Here is a 22728-nt window from a genome sequence, read left to right as displayed (position 1 = left end):
ATTACAATATTTCTCTCTTTTCTATACTATTTCCTCAGTACTTTCCTACTAGACAGAGACAGATTCAGGGTTGAGTTAATTTCCAAGCCTTGAAAACAGCTGCAAATTTGTCCTCGTAGTAGAATGATGACAGCATTCTCCACCTCATACCTTGTACTTTTAGCCCTATTCTATACAGAGGAAACTACACCAGAGATAGTTGAGTAACACAGGGAACGGGAAAGCAGCATGTTGTCCACAGCTTCCTCTACCTCAATAATACAAGTTCGTGTGGCACTCACAGTCCCTTCGTCCAGGTTGGGTCCGTGACCACCCACGTGCATGCGCTGAGCAAAGAAATCACTGCTGTGGGTCCCAGCGTATCCCACCTAGAAATCCCACACAGGTCCATACCTTCTTAATCTACCATCTGATATAGCTGGGTAAGATGGAGCATAGTGAGAATCACTCAATCTGACTAAGCCTCCAGCAACAGAATTGAGAACAGCACCTGACAGCCACAGCTAAAGCCCATATTCTGCCCACCGAAGCCCTTGCCATGCTAAGACTTATGCCTCATTCCAAGTGCCTAAGCTTGCACAACCATTTTTCCATTCCCTAATGATTTTTCCAGGCAAAAGAGGCCAAGTGTATATTGGGCCATATTAGCAAGATGAATACAAGGTGATTATTTCCCTCCATTCCATTGCAAGACAGCACCCTAGAGCACTGAGCTCAGTTTTGGATTCCCCTATACAAGACAGACATTGACATACTGGAAAAGACAGACTCTTTTCGAAGGTGGACTCTAAGAGGACAACATTGCATAGGACAAAAGTCAGAAGAGGGTCCTAAACAATTCTGATTTAATATAAAGAAAAGCATTTTTATCACAAGGGTGATAAAATATTAGAAAACATTGCTCAGAGTTGCGGCAGAACCTGCAACCTAGGAGACAGTCAAAATCTGACTAGACAAGTTCCTGAGCAACCTGATCCATCTTCACCTGCTCTGAGCAGAGGGCTGGACAAGATGATCTTCACAGGTCCTTTCCAATCTAAATGATTCTATGAAATATTTTACGGAAGAGCAACATTTTACAGAAGAGATTAAAAACTTGACTGATTTTCTAATGAAAGAAATCGTTCTACATTTTTTTGAATTTTGAAGATAAAACAGATTAAGTTAGGAAATTGACCATTTGTAACTGCAAACATGGTGCTCTCATTATGTATGAAAATAAAAAAATATTAATTCCATATTGTAACACTAAAAATTGTAACTAAACACCACATCAGATCCTTTTAGCTTTTTATCAGTATACTTAATAGAATCATCATTACCCAAACATTTTCACATAAACTCTGTTATCATGATTAAAAAGCTGTGCATGAATAAAGTATTCTAGAGCATATTTTGTTAATAGCCAATCGAGTCTCACTTTCACAAAACAGACATGCTTAATTATATAGAAATCTAATTACACAGAATAATGAAGTGAGAAGTTTACGAAGACCTCTAATTTAATCCATTTGTAATTAAAAATAATCAAATAATTAGATTTCTTATATTTGTTTTCAATTAGTACATTTTTCTCTCAGTGAGCTGAAAGAAATTATTTGTAGAATATACCAACCTCATATTAAGTTCCCAGCATTGGGTTTTTTTTCTTCACTGAATAAGTTTTAAAATGTCTTTGAAAGTTTCCTTCTTTACTGTCAGTTGTGATACTATATTCCCTCACTGCTCTTTTGTCCATTTTCTTAATGGTCAGATCCTGGTTTTAGGCATACATTGTGTTCTGCATTATTATCATGCCTAGAGAGCAGATTTCAATCACAAAGCTTCCCAGTCTTTCAAATATAAAATGTACATAGAACGGAATCATGATATATATATAACTTAAAAGTATATGCACTGATTGTTTAGTGTTGTTAATTAGTTTTAATCAAACAGTATGCATCATCCTACTCTAAGACTCTATAGGACACAGCATTAAACAAAAGCATGGTACTTCTATGCTTTGTTGATGGCTAGGAAAAGTATTAATAGAGAAAATCTTTATTCTCTAAACACACGTGAAAGTGCAAAGAGAGATTTGTATCCTCAAAATACAGCATAAATCACTGCCACAGTTTATCTTTCGGAAAATGATGCTTGGATATAGCCTATGATGGGACTGAATACATATGAGAGATGCATATTTAACAATCTGCTTTAATCTACAAAGAATCAAACTTTACTGTGTTCCTAGTAAGAGGAGACCAGCCTTATGTAAAAGGATGAGCAGTAAGCATGATAATGGGCATAGGCAGCAAACTGCATTAAACCTACAAAAAAGATTTCAACAAATTGGTATCATAGAACATTATGAGTAATGGGCTGCATCTGTGATACTGTTGCAAGGATTTTAATGATTTTCCTCTGAGCACATTTTCTACATATAGTTTACTTGGTATCTGCAGTTTCACTAGAAAATATTTTAAGCATCATAAAAAATATGGCTAGTAGTTTGGCGTAAGTAGAAAAAATAAAAATAAAAGCTATAAAGTAGAGAACTAGCAGTGAATATGAGTGGTCAGTTGATTAAGTGCTGATTTCCTTCCCTATCCCAATGAATTGTGTATTTTTTCTCTCCACACTTTTCACTGTGCATGGTATATAAATTATGTTTGCCAGTGTCAACATGAAGCATAAAGACTTTTATAAAATTAAATACAAGATAAACTAATTTTAAAATACCATTTCTATACTGCTCATTACTTAAGAGAGTGACTTATCATTTATAGTAGCTTCATAAGAAAATAACTTTGTGCGGTCACAGGAAGGTATTTTAGTTAAAAACAATGCCACCGATACGTGAATGTTTTCTTTTACATTGACCTTAAAAAGATATATTAATAGGTATTATGACTGTTGTTTAATTCTGCATTCAGAATAGTGAGAAAAATGCTCAAAACCAGCTCTAATGAAAATTCTGATTGTAGCTCTACTCCTAAAAGTTTCATTTGATCAGTTCATTGCCACCGGTATAAACAATTCTACTGTGAACTTGCAATGGAAAACACTCATGAGTGCTTAACTACTCACTGTAGGCATAATTTTACAAAAAAAAAAAAAATGCTTGCCATATTATTTTCTGCTTTCAGAGATCACAGCAATGACTTAGGTAATAAAGTATTAGAATTGAAACTTACCTGAAAAAACCTACATTCTAAATCCCATTTTTCAAAAAAAACTTGGATCTATACACTTTTCATACTAGTTTTACTCTTCTGGATAAGTATTTTATGTAGTATTTCTAGATGTGCTGGTATCATCCATGGCATAATACCAATATACAGGGACAAAGTTATTGTGGTCATATACCTGTTTTCTGCATCTACATAAAAATATAACTAAGTCAATATTCTAGAAATACTACGTTAATTTAGCAGGATAAGTTCAAATTACTTCAGCTTCTGCACAGACAAGACCTATGCTGTGATGGGCTATGCGTGCTGCAAAACAGGAAACACTGCGTCATAGTTACCACTGAAATTATCGTTGTAAATTGACTAGACATTAAGTACCAGATTTAAAATCCATCCATGTTGTCAGATACCATGTAAGATAAATGTTTGGTGAAAACTGTTAATAGTGACCACCAACTTTTCTTATTTGTACATATGAAGTAACTGAATGGGAAGTATGTCAGAGCAGTTCTGCTCTGCAAAATGATTGCATGAAATGTGTATTCCAAAAATTCAGATATAGCACTAATATTGTATAGTCTACTGCTAAATACATGCAGTACCGAGGCATATGATTAAAATCTCTATAATTTTATTAGATGAGGAAATATAAGGTGTGTCTCATTCTGTGGTTTGTACTGGACTTTAAAGAGAATAACTCAATAGAAACTGAGCTTTAATAAGTATATACACTATATACATACATACACACTGACACACTGGTATCTTATGGTACAAGACTTAATGTTAGGACATTCTTCTGAATCCATATGAAGAGAACAGTTTAGTCAAGGCAGACTGAAAAACTTCAAAGTTCTTATGGGCCAGTCCCAGAAGATCCAGCATCAACATTTACATAGTCTACATATGCACTGGCTAACTGACTATAAGCCAAATGAGAAAAACACCTTTAAATATCCAAGCACCGTGACTGAATCAAGAGACCATTTTCATTTGAGAAGGAATCTGCATCAGAAGGTATAAGTACCTCTGGCAAAAAACTTATGACAGAAAGAGAACCCTGCAGTTCTCAATTATTTGGAAAGCTTTGTAAGATATTTGAGAGAGATACCTGAATCAAAGTATTTTCAGTGTCTGACCTGTAAAATGTGACATCAACTATATTAAGGTTTAATGTGAACTGTTAGCTGTGGAGAAAGGAAATACTCTCAGGCAGAAGCATTAGTTTTGAATTGTTATATCCTATCTATGACACTGAAAATTGTAGATGTTGTCAGATTCACTGAATGCAAAGCAAAGCTTAGTCCAAGAGCTAAAACTTTAATCTTTGTAACTATGCTTGCTATTCCTGCACAGTTTATACACACTACACATATGTAGTTCTTATGGATGTGCCATAGACTACTTTTTTTAAGCTGATGCTCACAGGAAATGGAGTGAGAGGTCCACAATGACATTACAGAAACTGAAAGGAGAGTGGAACTCTTTAATAGAGCTTATGACTTTCACACTTCATATTTTTCTACCTTTTTCTAAAGCTGGTGTGCTGAATGGCAAAGAATACCATTTGTGAATATGTATTTTAATTATCTTTAAAACAGTAGCTGTAGAAACCTCCCATATATTACCTTGTTACTGTGTCTCATTCCTGACCTAGAAGGATCATCTCTGGGAAAGAGCACCCCTTTCAGTTACTATTCTTACTAAAAGATTTCTGCGTAAGTTCAAATTATTCTGAACTGTAGAATCATACTCATATTAAGCAACAGACTAATTTCAACAGTGCATTTTATGACTGTCAGCTTCTGCACACAAGACTGTGGACCCTGGTCCAAACCACTAGCCCATAGTGAGCTAGTGAGCAGCAGCACAGCTTGTCAACCGACAGTTGTCACAAGCTGTGTTGGTAACTACTCCCATGTACACAGCAGAATTAAATAACAGTAAGGCACTGAACAACCAAGCTCAGTAGCTCAGACAAAACTGAACACAAATCTTATTAATTGCATATATTATCATTATTTTTCGCTTGCTTTCTCTCTGGTTTTCCAGTCTCTGTCTTACACTCTTGTTGCCTTACCTAGGCTCAGGTCACGGTTTGGATTACACAGGTAGTCTGCTTTCTGTTCTTTGTGGCGTCCCCTCAAATTTTGGAAAGAGAGAGAGTACTGTTAAAAGTTTCTTGTTTTTACAGCTAGGGAATATTCTGAAGTTTGAACCTTTAGGCTCTGGAAGAGAGCTTATATAAAATCTCAGAGGAGCATACACTCAACCATTAGTGAGGAAACCTAAGAACGACGATTTAAATGACAGCTATTTCAGTGCTAACCACTTCATCTGAAATATCCACTTAACAGTTTCATCCATTATGCATAGACTAATCTGCAGTCCCTGAACTGTCCTCACCTCTGAAACTTCATTTAACTAGCAGCACAGCGAAGAGAATAGGGACCACCTTCTTTCTGTGTTAAGCAAGATGAGTCAATCTGCAAGATTCTACACACTGGAACTGCGAAGTCATATCTTCATGCCAAACAGCTGGTAAAATAGTATTTCCAGAAACTTAAAATACAGTGTGGGAGGGGAAATGGGAGTTCTGCTTACAGCTGACAGTGCAGACCTCTGTTTGCAGCTGCAAACTATTTCATGGACACCTTCGCAAAATAGTCTTTCCTTTCTGGCTCAGCAAGAAATAAAAACAGTCCTGTAGCAAGAGCTGTGGAATTTTAAGTTAAGTGGGATATAGGGGTGAAATCCAAGTTCCCATAGTTATAAGTTATGGTGATCCAGGCACGCCCCATCTAGTCTGCATAGATGAGCGAGTGGACTGATTGGGAACAACTGATCAACGTGAGAGCAAGTGATTGTCTGAACTTCTAAGTAGCCTCACCACAAAGCATTTGCTTAATAGTTACAGGAGCCCTCAAGGTGGGAACTTGGGACAGTCCTGGAGGTTTTCCCAGGCAATTCATGCCATGGCTAGACCTAGCATTATAGGCACTATTTGTATACTTCAAAGTGTTAATTAGCTACTTGGTTGGAGGATCTGGCCCTCTCAGAGACTTCTTCAGGCAGTTCCTGCTGTAGAATTGACAAAACTCTATAGAGAAAAGATACTTGTATAGCATCATAGTAGAAAGCCTCAGGAACAGACACATATGAGAGTATTTTGAACATATTTAAGACAGTTAAGAAATGTTTTCTACATTATTTAAGATAATAAATAGAAATCAATCATTCCTGTGATGGAGTAGTGATATACATCCACAGGCCAGCTGGAAATAAAGATTCAGCAGAACAGCAATTCAGAGCATCTCACCCAATACAGCTGAAGACACTGTTGCAAGGACCCTTTATCATCTAAGACAGCATGTGACCATCCGGTATAAGATGCTTGATTCCTCACTTGAGTATTACCCTACCCAAAGACCACCCTTTGCTCCCCAAGTGGTTTAACATTTTGGTCTTTGCAACAGTCTCAATGGTGCACTGATCAAAACACTTCAGTTTCATTTGATCAACAGCTAAGAAAATGACTGTAGAAGCAGATGAGACCAGAGCTGGTCTAGATTTGATTTACACGCTGTAAATTCACAAAAGCAATTCTCTAACTGTCTGAATTTTGTGAATCTAATAATGAAAAAGGCTGCCATTCATTTTGGTCTCTTGCACTTGTTTCTAGAACTTTTACAATAGAAAAATTGCTGGCCTCTCTTAACATGTTTAACCTGTACTGTCATCTGAAAAGTGAAGATGGGCATCCAGGAAAAAGATGACTCATTTTTCTTTTCTTACTCTGCCTAAATGTATTCATGTGTTATCTAAAAGGCAATGAACTTTTACACAGGTTAGTGTGCGTGTATATATATATGTGTGTGTGTGTGTGTTTGTTGATCTTTGGTTAAAAGTAGAGCAGAATGATTAATAGTTTTCATTAAGAGCTGGTGCCACTCCCCTAAATACAACCTCAGAGCTACATTCTCAAAGTCTGTTGCTGACATAAAGCAGTTTTGGTTCACTCTCTTTGAACATGACTAAGAGCACACGGGAAGAATACAGGGCAATTTAACAGATCTTAAGGTGAAAAGAAAACTGTTCATTTTGAAATTCTCATGTCCATCCCTTTCAGGCAGAACAATATTTTTAAAAACAAAAACAGCATTACGGAGGCTCCACATTCTTTGAAAGTCTACCAAGAGGTAAAAAAAAAATAAAAGGGGAGAAAGGAGAAAAAGTTAACTTTAGAAGCTGTAATTTTTGGTGGTAGAATTGACAATTACATCACATTCTAACTTGCCAGGATTAACTTCTGTTTCTATTCTTTTGCTATTTCAGGTTTATGTTGTAAATTACTTGTCTTTTCAAACCAGCGTCTCTTTCTGTTGATTATGAATGTTTCATGCTCCACTTCTTACCTTTTCTTATAGTGGAAATATTCTTAAAACTACCCAGGATAAACTTCTAAACTCTTCATCCTTCAAGCTCAATAACTGGCTTCTCTTCCTTGGAGTCCTGCTGCTTTTCTACTGTCTTTTTTTTGGTTCAAACTCCAAAAGTAACCAACCTAAACTTCCTTCCAAATTTAAAAAAAGCTTGAGGTTTTATGCACACTTCTGCTGTTTCCCTCCCAACATTTCACTGTTGCCACTTCAAAATTGATCTTCAATATCACTCCTCCTTAAATAATCTCATCCACCTATTCCTCTCTCTCCAGTATCTATCTAGAGATATATATGGAGAAATCTATCGATTTTTGAGTTGTTTTATAGAATCTAACTTCAACCTACACACACACAAAGCAATCTGAAAATACTATATGGATTCTGAGTGTACTCCAGTGTATCTGGTTGTTGCAAAGGGCATAACATACAGGGCAATGAACAGATGTGAGGAAAGAGCAGTAGAAATAAACAAGGTCACTCTAGAAACTTCACCTTATTCCTGAATGCCATGACAGCTTTTTTAATTTTCATTCTTTTTTTTATTATAAAGTGGTGAAAAAATAAGTTAAGGGTCTATTTGCATTGACAAGTTAGCAGGAAATTCCATGAAGACAATGCTTTAAATGAGCACACAAAATTCTACTGGTTTAGGGCTACAAAGCCCTTGAGGCAATGCAAGATAGCACTGCTACAATATCTTCCACCCTGTTAGAGCCTTTACCCTGTAAGGTGCTGAGAGGCTCAATTCCACTGCACTCAATGCAAGGAAGCCATGAAACTGAAGCCATTACCTCATGAAACTGAATCCTTAAACATTAAGTTACTCAGTAAAAGGTTCTTCATTGTTAATTTTTCTCCTGAAGTATTTAAAATAGCTTTTTTTGGAAAAGTTCGCTTTTACACCATTTCCTCATGTTTTCTGCTTCCTGCAATTGCACACCATACCTAGACAGTTTTATAACAGTGTTTTCTATTACAGTGATAGCCAAAACACTCTGCATTATACCCTACATAATGATGGGACAGTTAACAGAAAGAAGTCCCAAATAATTAAATAGGTCTATTTAACTGGAAACCAAAATGTAAGCAAAAACAGTAACAAAGAAAAACAACCTTTCTGGGGATCATCAAGCAGCTGAGCCCCACTTTCCCAAACATCCGCATCTCCAACATCTGTTTGTATACACCTACCTCAGAAAAAAACATGAAGGAAAAAAGGAAATTGATCCCACAGTTAATCCCTTGTGGTCAGTGGACAGCATTACTATGTCATACTCGCCTGTGAAGAGCATTTCTAGATCCACTTTCTGGTATAGGGCTGCTGAGGGTCACTTTTAGAAAATTCAAACAGCCTACGTTTACATGAGACATCAAGGGAGGATATTTCTTCTAGCACTGAAAATGTGCTAGTATCTTTGGTTGATTTACAGAAAATTATACTACAACTCAAGATTTATGAAGAATAATTTCCCACTGTCAAATTTCACCAAATACGTTAGGAATACTGTCTGCGGAGGAAGACAAGATTATGCTATTTCACATTGTGCAAGGATAGAGCAGGTGATGAGAAAGTGTCCAACACCATATTAGCACAAGGCTTATTGCTTCCCTAAAGGTGTTTGATGGTTGACATAGTTCTGAAAGGAAGAAATCTCAGGCCTTCTACATGGGAGACAATTCTAGCTGCGTTATAAATCCTGAATTATTGGTCACAGAGAACTGAGCAAGATCAGTTCCCTCGCAGGCAGGTGAACTTCAAATGGCACAGCAAGAGCTTATCACCAATGAATTATATGTAAAGATGTGGCAGAGTAAACAGGTTGTATTAAATAACCATTTAAGATTTGGCACTTAGCAGCAAAACAAAACAAAAGCAAAATAGGTCTAAGAAGCATCTAATACTTTCTAGTTTACCTTTCCTGCTTAGTGTGCAACATGTATTAATAAAGTTAAATAAGCAACCAATAATGTACAAAGAGTAATACAACAGTATGTAACTTGAATATATTAAAGCCTTAGTAGTTTAACAGTTAACTCAACAAAGAAAATTTTCATACATGTTGAGAATATTAAACTTTTAGGTTGAGGCTATGTCTAGAAAATTACATCCCAGAGACTTTTCAAAAAGTTAAAATTACTTAGAAAAAAACCCAACAAAACAGATTACCAAAACTCAACTTTTTAATTTCACTGTAACTTTTGCTTTCAGCACAAGCTATAACATTTCTCCCACCTTTACAAATTATTTTGAGACCAATTGGTTGTATTATAAATATTTCAGATATATCCATAGAGTGCCAATAAAACCTTTAAACACACCTCCAAATGTTGTGTATATATTTCACTTTTACTGAAGAACTAGTTTAGAAATATTTTACTAAGTTTTATGAAATTTAAGTTATTTTTTATATCCTTCCACTGGTAAAGCCAACCATGCTACGATGAGTTCAACTACATAGGGTATAAAGGGAAAGGAAGATTTTAACTCACACTTTTCTAACTTTCAAAAATTACCTGACATCAGTTTTCTATCAGAACAATGTCACTATTTCAAAATAAATGATGATACTATTTATTAGAGCTATGAACAAGTGCTGTGTTCTCATCTGAAAAACTAAAGAAATTGTGGTTTTTAGTCACAGTATGCAAGATTCCAGAAAAGTCATTACAAACCATTAGTAGCCAAGCCTAAATGAACTACTTAAGGATAATTCAACTATACCTATTACTGCCAGTCTTCAAAATGTTGATGGATTTGCTGAAACGTGGAACAGATATTTTCTTCTTTAAATGCAAAATAGCAGCCTAAACAAATTAATTTGAATGGAGAGGAGTGGGAGGGATTAGAGCAGAAATCATGACATAACCAAGTTGGATCTAACTGAAGCTTCTGTGGAAAAAGCAGGCTCATACAATTTCTGCTACTACACTACTTAGCTTGCTTGTATATCAACTAATATTTTTTGCAAGAATCCATGAGAATAGATGAAAATCAGACTAAATTCCAAGTAAGCAGATACTGCCAACGTCTCCACTTCTGTCATTACATAGTTCCAGGATGTAACATAGAACAATGGTAACTCGTTTGCAGTTACTTAACCGCTCATGGTGCAGACACAGATTAGAGGATGACATAATGGATAAAGCACTGGTCTTTCACCCTTGGGATTTTGTCCAGCCTGCAGTCCTATCAGATAATGGGTTTGGCAATCTCCACTACTCTCTTTTGGACACTAATCCCCACTACAGAATCTCTATAATTCATCATATAATTTAATACACCTGGCAACCTTACCACCAGTTCATTCTTTTGTTACATAATGGCCCAAAGTGAAGTCAAGGGTGGTTAATGCTTTCACAACTGGCTATTATCTCCCATAACAGCTGATTTTGAGGGGATTATTGCAGTCATAAACCATTTTATAAAAATTGGCAACTGGGAAAACAGTGTAACAAAATAAGGTGATATTTAGAAGTTTTATCACTGATTTTCTACCAATCTGTAATGGAGTTTCTAGCATCCAAAAAATGCTGGAGAGGAAACTTGAGATTAAAGGTACAGATCATGGGCCAAGAATCGGAGGCCTGAGCCAGTTTAGAGCCAGAAAAGTTTGACCCTGTTTTGCGGTTACATTTTTTTATCTTTTCTTCTGTCAAATATACAGTATATTTCTATTTCTCATTTTTTTTTCTCAATTATTAGTTCATTTCTTCCCTTTTTCAGCATTCTTCCCGCTTCACTTTGAAATATTTCACCAGTTATTACTCCAGTTTTAGGTCCACATCCTTGTTCACAAATGAACAATGGACTACATGGCTATCGGGACCAACTGCTGAGGATATGAGTCTTCAGGGCAAGACAAAGGGGAGCTGTACTCAATTTATGGGATGAGAAATCAGCTCACTGAAACGGTGGGCAAGGCTAGGATAAAAATTAGCAGTTGAGACTCCAGTCTGAACTACAATGGCATTAACATACGAGTAGTACCAAGGTACTCATAGCCAAACAAATTTGCATGCACAATTCTCACTGAAGAAAAGAATCACTTCCACAAATTTGTAAAAAGGCTTGAAAAATTCCACCAGCTAAAATCTAAAATTATTTGGTAGACATCAAACTGTAGAAGGATAGTTGAAAAGGTATCAGATACACAGTCTTCCTGGTCTATCTGGTAGGTCACCCAGCTACATCTGTGCAATGCTATTTTATATGGCATATGATAGTAGCATTAATTGGATGCTACATATTTAATCAACAAAATTGTTTCCTAGGATAGATTTTGCACAATGAAAAGCAAAATAAATCAAAGAAACAAAGCCAGAAAAAATTGCACCATAGCCACTCCTGCTCTGAGAGCCATTACTGAAAATATACAGTTGAATAAAATGCAGTCTGTTTCATGGAAGCTTTACAGAATTGTGTTGAAGTGCGTTCCATATTTCATGACTCAGGATATTGTCTACCTGTCTTTTTTCATGCAGACCTGACTTGAGCAAGCTTTCCTTTACTACAAGGAGATGTAAATCCCTACCTGCAGTTTGAACCAACTGTTTTATATAAAAGTCATCATGGTGCTGAGCTCAACCTTGTAAACCTATGTTTGGTCCTGTACAACTGAATTTTATGTGAGATTTCATACTAATTTCAGTGGCAAACAGTTCAAGTTCTAGAAATCCAAACAGGAACAGCAAGAGTTTTATAACATAGCACAGAAGACTGTAGCAAGGTCTACTCAAAGAATGCAAAGAATTTTTCTAATTACAAGCATAATAGAATAAAACTGAACATTTTGATTACAAGAACAGGAAAAAACTTTGCACATGGAATTTTAAGATTACCTTAATAACTGACACCAAAAATCAGCCAAAGCAAAAAGCTACAATCTGATGGAACAGCAGACCCACTGCTTGGCAAACTCTGGTAGAAATGTATGCTTATTGTTGGACTTTCTGTGAGCAGAAGCACTACCATTTCTTTAAGAAAATCTTCCTGAAAATGCTGAGTTAGTGCATAGAAAAATAAATGAAATTTTACATAAAAAATTATCTGCTGTGCTGTAAAACATTTAATTCTTCAGACACTGTGTATATACACCATGAATTGTTTGAACCATCAAAGTCTTACAGCAAGAACATTAAATAGACATCATTTTCCTTTATCTTGACATTTCAACCAACTGAAGGCAATTGCTGCTCAGACTGTCATAAGCATACCAGTCAGCATTAAAATTACTATACAGCCTTTAAGTTTATCTTTGATTAAAAATTAAATTTAGCTCTACTTTATCATTTTTGTAGCCCTACAGCATCCATGTGTTCTCACAGTTAAGTCAAGTCAAACTAAATATTTAATACACTGTTCTAATTAGCTACAAACTATTACCTGATTTAAGTCTGTAAATGAATGTGAAAAGACTCTGGAGGCCTAACGTTAACCTTCATCCACTCCAGTTATATGAGAGAAATTATAGGCTCTAATTAGACTCTTTAAACTGCAAAGAAATAGAATTTTCATAACCAGCTTATTAAAAAATGAAGGCCCCCTTGGGACAGGGCAAATTGCTTCTACCCTGATCCGCTTATCCTTGTACAACACCATACAGAAGACTCATGTTGTCTGACTTACACAGCTCATATTTCTCCCAAATTAATGAGCACTCAAATTATTCCAGCTGCCCCCTTGGCACAGGGAAAAATTGAAAATCCATGGCTGCCAAGTGACGTGTATAACCCAGCTGCTAAATAAAATGTGCTTAAGGGGACACAGCTGTTGAGGTGCCTATTTACATTAAAATAAGTCCATGGATACAGAACAAATGCCTAAAGACAGCAAAGTGTATAACACTTTGTTTAACCCTTTCATTAAACCAGGTCACAAAAAATTTGCATCATTTACAGGCTAGATGTAAAAGCATGACCTTTTCACCTTATGATTTATGCCTTCCAATTTGTCTAATCTTGGAAACTTTTTGATTTTCTTTTGCAGGATTGGTAAATTCAGAAGAATCATAGTTTACATGTCAGAAAGGGCCGTTGATTTTTTTCAAAACAACTCAGGAAAAACATAGAAAATTTAACTCCATTCCCTGCTTTCCAAATGTGTGCTGTGTGATGATAAGCATTATCTTTGAGACAGCAGGACTTCTGAAAATAATAATTGCAGAAGATTCACATAGACTTGTAGTCAGACCAAAAAGAGATTATTACATTTTTGTGCCTTAACCTACATGGGCTGACAACTCATTTCCACATGAAATTGAGGATACCAGGTATTATCTTTAAAATGCTGAATAGTATAGGATCTCTGTTCTATAAGAGTTAATTGTCTTCTAAATTAATTCATGATGCTGTGATTCATAGAAAACATTTAAAAAATGTGATCTGAAACATGACTGTAATCCAACAGACTTAAAAATCACCATGCCAACAGGGGCTAATACGATACTTTTCACTAATCAGGAATACTTGGCCAAAGGACACCTTAGATCTAGCACCATAATCCAGTTTCAGATTCTGACAGTCAGATATGTTTGCTTTGTTCAGTAAGTATGTATGAGATCTAAGCCATAAGAATGCGTGTATACAAGCTAACTCTAACAAGAACTATACAAAACCCAGCAGATAATGTAGAGAAAGTTCAAGTAGTCAATGGTCTGTTAATTTATTTTTGCCTTCACCAGAAAGTTTAACTTGAGCAGTCACTAGGACCCATGTATTTTTAACTATGGGATTAGCAGCTGAGGTCATACTTGGAAAAGAATGGCAGATAAATAAGATGTGTTTAAATCAATGAAGCCTGATAAAATTTCCCATAGAGTATTCAAGGAAGTAATCATATGAATCTTTAAACCATTAGTGAATATTTTTGAAGATCTGTGGGCAGCAAAGGTCATGCCAAGGAGAAGAAAAGGGAAACATATTTCCAAATATTTTAAAATTTTATTTTCATAGCCAAGTAAAAAAACCTGCAGAATTACTTTCTAGATTTTACTACCCATGCACAAGACACTAGCAAAAGTGATTAAACAATCAATTCACAACAGTGGTGGAAAGAAATAGCCAACATCAATCTAAAAGCCATTCTGTCAAACTAATCTGATTTCCTTTTATGACAAAGATCTTTTGTACTGCACAGGAGAAAAGAGAAAGATAATCTTGGTTAAATTCTATAAGTATTTTTAGAAGTATGGCCACCCACACCAATTTAGGACTCATAGGCAGCATATGATCTGTGAGAGTTTCCAGCTGGGATTGACAGAAAAATAAGCCATGGCATGTTACCTGCTCAGTGATATTGTCTACTTCTAAGGACTACTAGCCTAACACAATAAACATAAGGTGAATGTACTTTTCAGACAGCTGTGCTCCGAAAACGTATTTATTATTGTCATATTAGGAAGAGAATTTAGTGGAAGAGGAGAATGATCTGGCTTGGATCAAGTGCAATTTAATAATTTGATTCAGGATTTAGATGACTGACTGAAGAGAACTTAAAAATCTGTCAAATGACATGAAGCTGGAAGTGATTCCAAGCACTGTGAAAAACAGAATTAGAAATCAAAATAGTATTCTGGAGCAAGAAAAACAGTATGAAATGAACAGAATTAAATTCAGTTCAAGCAAGTACATATCTAGGATGGAAGGTTCTAATGCATTGACAAAAGCTGAGGAAAATGTTAGTAAAGCAACTGAAAATATCTAGATTTTAGAAAGAACCACAAATTCATTGTGGGTCAACAATAGCAAACCACTGAAATAAAAGTAAATATCAAACACTTGCTGCATGTGGCTGAAAGAAATGGTAATACATACTTGGCATGAATGCAAAATAAAGCAGGTGATTATTCACCTCTACCTGTGAAAAAGAAAAACGGAAAAAAAAAAGCTTTAGCTAGACTTTGTGTTCGCTGTGGGCCTAAGACTGTTAGAAAGGTCTGTGACAAAGTAAAAACCCTGCAAGTCCATAAGATTATTATTTTTTTACTTCTCATTAGATATCCTAGGTGATTTTACAAGCACTGTAAATCAGAATGTCATCCAACAGTAAGACACATTTCACATAAGGCTACATACTTCGTAACATAATGGTCACCCTAGTTAATTAAACATTAAATATAAAAAACAAGTTTGGTTCATCATAATTGTTACTTCATCTCTGACTGCATCCTGAACAAGTCACTTAATGATTTTTACCTGTGGCTGACTCCTGGTACTGTGGTTACAGAGCTGGATATATATGTCTTCCTAGTAACTCTTTTATAATGTTGACAAAACATTGGGGTTTTTACCTGTCAGTTTGAATTCATTCATGTTTCAACACTTGTAAAATATCAACAGCAGCAGCTGAGGTGTTTGGAAAGAACTATTTTGGCTATTTTAAACCTGGTTCTAGGAAGAACGAAGAACGAGTTGCAGAATTTAATTGGACAAGAAATATGAAAAACAGCTTAGGGAGTTCTGTCCTCCGAGTTCAGAACTAGTGGACTTTTTTCTTTTCTTTTTTCTTTTAACATGACTCATAAGCTATGCCCTAAATTCTGTAGTTAATTACAAAAACATGCTGTGTTTGCTGTCTCCATTTTCACTGCTGCTTTTGCATTGTCCAAACCATATAAAAGTATGCAGTGATGTCACCATATATATCATGGACAAGAATAACAGATGAATACTCTATAAACACTCTTCACTCTTAGAACATGTAGCCTAAACAAAGGCCTTCCTCCTCCTTTTAGAGAAACATGGGAAGAATGAGAACTGGGGACTGGGGAACAAAATGAGGACATTGAGCATCAGCACGTTTATATTTGACATTAAGAAATACAGGACAGCTAAGTTAGTGGTGAAAAATGGGGAGCTCCAAAATTAAGAGATAAAAAATAATCCATTTTGCTGAAAGAGTTCTGACACTGATCAACTGATTTTTTCAAAATTTCCTGATACTCTATATCAGTATGCATTTTTTTGTGGCATTTTTTTCAGAAAATAATTTAATCTAGTCAAAGATTTTTGGGGCTTATTACTGCCCCTATTGCTACACCAATCACAAGATCTAAAATCAGGTCAGTAATTCAGAACTCTAAGAAATTTTTAACACTTGTAGGTTTTTTTAAATATCTAAAAAACTCCTAAACCTTCAGTAATTTTTTGATACAGTTGCTTGATGCTGCCTTTGGGGCCCTAAACACAAATAATAATAATAAAAAAAAAATACCCAAAAAGTAGAATGATAATGGCCTGTACAGAGAAAAATATTTCAGAAAGTGACTGTCCCTTCAGCACATAACAATACCCGCTACACGAGTAGTCACAAACCTGTCTAAGAGGGGTGATTTCATAATCCAGCTAGTTCAAAAGACAGCCTGAATTCTGTGTTTCAAACAGAAATCTGGTGCAGAGGAGATGCAATACTCTCACGCAATAGCTTCCCCATATAGCAACACATTGCAGTAAATGGCATCCTCTTCACAGGAGTGCAGAAAGGAAGTAAAATAGTACAACTCTCAGGAAACAGTGAATTGCCATGTATGCTAATATCACTTCTACACTGCAGGTAACATCAGCTAATGATGGACGAAATACTACTGAATTTCAAATAAGCTTTCAATATGTGAAATGAAAACCCAGGCATATCACATCTTGCATGATTTCCTTAATTAAATGAATTTCAGCTGATCATTACAGATGAGCCAGAACAAAGCATCTACAACTCTGTTGTCTCCAGAGATATCATGAGTGCCTCTTCGGAGAGACAGTGTCTGTAGATCACAAATTTGTCCCTGAGATCAATTAACTCGAGTTAAGGATAAAATAAGTGCTTAGCATTCAGCATCACTACAATCATATAAAATGGATACTTTAGAAATAAGAAGGACATCAAAAATAAATAAAATTAACAGAAAAAGAGCGCATTGGAGTAGGGAAGACCAAAGAAGAAAGTAAATGCCCTCAGTGTCAAATAGAAGACAACAGAAGCAAGTATGAAAGGAAGTTGGAAGTCAAGACTAAGAAGAAAATAGCTCACAATAGAAGGAAGACAGCATTTTTGAGAACTGTAAAGGGCAGAGTTTGCTCAGCAAAATGAGGAGCTTTTAGAAAACAGGGAATTTAACAAACTAACAAACTGCACTGAAAACTAGACATTGAGAGCTCTTAGTGTCACGAAATAGAATAAGCATCCTTAATGCAATGTCAGGCAACACAGGGAAAAAGTGCCCAATTAAGACACAAAGGGAATGTAATAATAATAATAAACACTAGGAAGTCAAGATAAGAGCCTAACATATCTTTGAATCTAGTAAAAGGAAATATATGACTGTATATAAAATGAAAGAAGACAACAGAAAACACAAAAATACAGAAGAGAGAAGAGAACTTGTGCACATGAAAGTTCTCTCTGTAAGAAGTATGCCTCAGGAAAGGGAAATCTAATGTGCAACAAATTAAGACAGAGGTTTTATTCAACCTTTTAATGAGACAGCCAAAAGAGAAAAAACAGTTATTCAATCAAAGGTAGAAGTAGGTTAATTAAGCCAGACAACATTTGACACATGGAATTAAATCCCTGCCCAGCTGAGCCTGAGGGCCCAGCAGTCCCACGGGCCCTGCAGCAGGGACAGCTGTCACAGAGGGAGGGTACAGTCCTGAGCACTGATCCTTCCCTCCGACTGAGGGAGGCCACAAATGCAGGTGGCTACCAGAGGAAAAGGAATGGCCAGCTGGGGGCAATGAAACTCCAGGAATCCTGGCTGATGCCACAGAGCAAGAAAACAAATGTAACTCCTCTGAAATTGCTTGCCTATGTGTCCATCATTCCCTTCCTATTCTTGCATCCAAGTCTATAGTTCCTTTGGGTTAGCCTGCCAGCCCCTCCACAGGAAAAACTTTTGGTGTCTGTACTGTTTCCTCTCACCATCACGCACAGCATTTCAGGACTGCTGTATTTAAACACTGATCCGAAATAAAAGCATTTGTGAACTGAAATGCAACACCTATTCCTGAAGAAGTCCATGAGTGGACATTTTATTCAGAGCACAAATGACAATGTTCTTATCAGTTTGATCTGTTTGGAAGAGATGAGGATAAGAATACCTGCATGTGGAGTTCAGAAATACTCACTGAAATTCTTAATAAATACTTCGCAATATTGCCATATATAGGCTATAATATATGGTGCTCTTTGTGCTACATAGGTATGAGATATACTTACATAATCCTGTTTATGTGTGCTGGAAGGAAGAGGCAGCCCTGGACTGAAAAGAACCTTTTTTATTTAGCCTTTCCCTTTGCAACATTTACTCTGACATCAGCCATATAGTTGAAGTACACAATTAAGTTACTATTAGAGTCACTGAAATTAGAATCTGGTTTCTCAGATTTTTCTAGAGAATTCATTCTCATTTACTTAAAGTAAAAATTAAAAAACAAACAAGCAAAAAACCCCAACCCAAACCAAAACCACCAACCCCCCGCCCCCAGTTTTCCTTGAAAATTATCCACTCTAATAAAATTGTATATTTCTTTAAGCTCCATACAAAAGCCCAACCATGCTGAAATCCAATAACAGAGATGCAGATACAGTGTTTTTCTCAACCATAATACTTATACAACTAGCTCTAGCTCAGAAATCTCACAGAAGAATAAATACAACTTTCAAATAGCTGTGCAGTCATTCGAAGCAAACAGCACACAGACACTATCATCTCTCAGTTTATAGCTGTCAACTTTGACACCTCAGTCTGTATTCTCAGATCAACTCAATGGCCCTAATAGACACAGTTTAGAATGGACATCAACCACTTTCCCTATTCACGCAACACCTACTGCAAATACAATCTACACAGCAATCTGCAAGCACATTCCATAAACTTTTTTCCCTGGAAAACTACGTATGAGCTTTTACTTCCAAATGCCTTCTACTGCATTCCTGTTCCTACCTCTGTACTTCATCTTTCTGTGTGATATTTGTCATATCTTTTACTTACTACTGGACATTTTCTTTTTTAAGCTGAGGCATGTTCCTTGAGTTACGTAATTTCCCATACAGCATACTTCCTTAAGTAACCGTTCTCTGAAAGCAGTGTGATAAATTGTACTTGGGTTTTATTTTGAAGCATTACTAGAAGTAGATAGCATATAAATGTAAAACACGATTCAATGTATTCCTTAGACAAGGAAATGTACAGAAGTTCTCTGAGCATCCAGAAAATGTTAGTACTTCAGATGTGGGGAGCCACACATGGACTACTAAAGTGCTCTTTCTTTTGTTTGTTCTCAGGTATTGAGCCATTAGTCTCAGTCTCTCTTCTGCCACGCAGTGCTATTGATTATTGGGCCACTGTCAGAGGGAGATTAGGATAAGGCTGACAGCTGGATGATGTTGAATCAGGAAAAATCTCAAATGATGCCAGTATACTTGAAGGAAGAACTCAGTTTATATACTGAAAAGGGTATCTTCCTTTTTTATGCAGCATGTATTCCTACAATTGGTAATGCACATTACTAACACGGGAGCTGCACCAGGTCCCGCAGCTGCTCCGGAACCAGCAGCTGAGCCCAGGAAAGCTTTCTACATGGGCAATTAGCCAGGGAATTGCAATCATTTATTTCAGATGTCATCCTTTCTATGATTCCTCTTTTTCTCAAAATCAGGTTATGACAACATATGCCATACAAACATATCTTGAGTCAATTCAGAAATACAGGACAATACAGAATATAATTTCTACATTAACTTCCAGATAAACACTGATTCTATCAATCCCTAATAACTTGAACAAGGTGTATTTGAAAGCCTCATCTGGATTACTCATAAAAGTGTTGAAGCTGCTTTGTCCTTAATTTAAAATATGGCATTAGAGCATTTTCCATTAGAAACTCTTCATTTGGAAACAGGTTCCACCATCTGCCTGAAATTGTCCAGAATCAATGACCTTCATGAAAATATAATAGAAGAGCCATCTTTTTATAGAGACTTGGAGCAAAGCGAGTCTCTCAACAAACATACATAGACAGGTTCTGCTGGTAACAATATCGTTTTAGCTATTTTATGCAAGGATGCCCAAGGCATTTTACTATTGCCTACATAATTAAAAAGTAATAACAAACTTATAGAAACCTCAATAATTGGATAGATGAATTCATTAATATTTTGACTCAGGAGACAATGGTTGAACTTTTACGTCATTTAGGAAACTGACTGTGGCTGCCACTCAGACAATAAAGAATAAGGCAGGGATTTGGTATTCAAAGACCTGAAATCTGTTCCTTTCCCTGTCAGCAATGTACAGAATGTATCTTTACATACCTGTCTAATATCCTATTTGCAGTCCAACTGCAGTAATTGAAGAGCAAATTCTCCAGTTCAGGACTGTCTTTTCATACGCAGACACATCATTACTAACACCACAGAAAAAAACAGTAATATAAAAAAACCCCAACATTTGTTTTTGTCTACCAGTAACATTTGTGACCATAAGAGCAGCATGTTAGTATCAAAACTAATGTACACCAGCCTGACATTAAAAGAAAGAGATGTATGACAAGTAGTTGGTGTTATTTCTGGCTTACTCCATGTTATCACTGTTCCACTTCCATGCACACTAAAAAACAAAATAATGAATAATGGCATTTTTAAATAACTCTTATTTTAAAATTAAGATGCTAAAAGTCATTATGGAACAATTAAAGAACACAATTTCACTTGAAAGAATTTAAGCAAATGATGACAATAGCCAGGAGAAAAGCGGTTCAGAGCTTGAATTTTAGTCTGACAGTTTTTGTCTAGATACTGTTACAGAATTCAGTACTGACCAGGAAACCTACATGTGAATTTGCTATACAGAAATTCAAATTCTTCTGTATTGTATTACTTTGCCAGCTATTCTAAGTAAGCCATCATAGATTCATGTTATTTTCTTACTGATATTTATTACAGCACCAATAATCTATCGGGTGAAATTTGCTTCCATGGAATTTAATGGAACTACTCTAGACTTTAGCTATCTAATAAAGCAGAATTGAGCTTACTGCCTGATTGCATGCACCTTTGGTAGTTATTCCAGAGTCTTAAAAACAAATCCTGGATTCACTCTACCTTTTCCACATTCTACAGCCTTCTATTTATTTCCAGAATCTCAAAGCAGACTTTTTAATCTCATTCTGCTTATCTCTTTACAATTTTGCTTCTGTCCAGTCCATTCTATGCCTCTAATTCTTCCAAGGAAGAAGGACTTTACAATTACTGTAACTCCTTGAGTTGGTTGCCACTTTTACCAGGACAGACCATTTTCTTCATCTTTGTTTTTGCACTAGCTCTATTGTTTCACCTTGTTTAAGCTTTTTTTTTTTTTTTTTTTTTTTTCCTTTTTTTTCCACTGAGGTAATTCTCTGTTGGCATTCATGACCTTTCTGTCAATGAGTACTCAGTGGGACTATTTATCTGCCTAAGTGCTTGCTGTGTGGGCCTCCATGGCACTTCACAAGAATCAGATTCTAAATAGGAAAATCACAACAGTACAATATGTTTCAAACTAGAAAACTGGTCAGATATCCAAAGGTCTTTTAGGAATAAAATTCACATCCAAAATTGCAATTCTCGTAAAATATTTTAGCTTTAAAAAGATAACGCAAAGCAAGATTATAAAAAGTTAAACATGCTACTTTACAAACAGAATGTGTAACAGCTGATTTTTACTCCAGGTTTTACTATTGGTAACACTACCAAGACATGGGAATTGTATGTGTAAGTACTAGAGAAAATAATAACTACTCTTGTTTTTTCCTTTGTTAGTGTCTTGTCTCTTTCTTCAATAATAAGCCCTTTTTAACCTTTAATTTTATTTTGCGGTTTGAGAATCAGAAAAATAAAATCATATTTCTAGTTAAGATTACGGTTCAATCATAACATTTTGCCAAGTTTTATTTATTATATTAAAATAATTCAAAATGTGTTTGAATAAATCAAACTTAAACCATTTCTGATCTGAAACTGAGAGAAAAGCTACATCACCGCATCTCCTTACAGTCTATAACTAGCAGGGGAAAAGAATGAATTTTAAATACTCCACCAATTCAAAAGCTACATGGTTGAAAAGAAATGAATTGCTGAAGACCTA

General features: G+C 35.8%; 1 protein-coding gene across 5 annotated transcripts in view; it reads right to left on the bottom strand.

The window, feature by feature from the left end:
• CACNA2D3 (calcium voltage-gated channel auxiliary subunit alpha2delta 3) overlaps positions 1 to 22728 on the bottom strand; it is a 469002-nt gene that overhangs the window by 169176 nt on the left and 277098 nt on the right. The window lies entirely within an intron of this gene.

This window comes from Falco cherrug, chromosome 4, assembly GCF_023634085.1.
Source record: "Falco cherrug isolate bFalChe1 chromosome 4, bFalChe1.pri, whole genome shotgun sequence".
Classification (NCBI taxonomy): domain Eukaryota; kingdom Metazoa; phylum Chordata; class Aves; order Falconiformes; family Falconidae; genus Falco; species Falco cherrug.
This window is presented reverse-complemented; position numbering and strand designations above follow the sequence as displayed.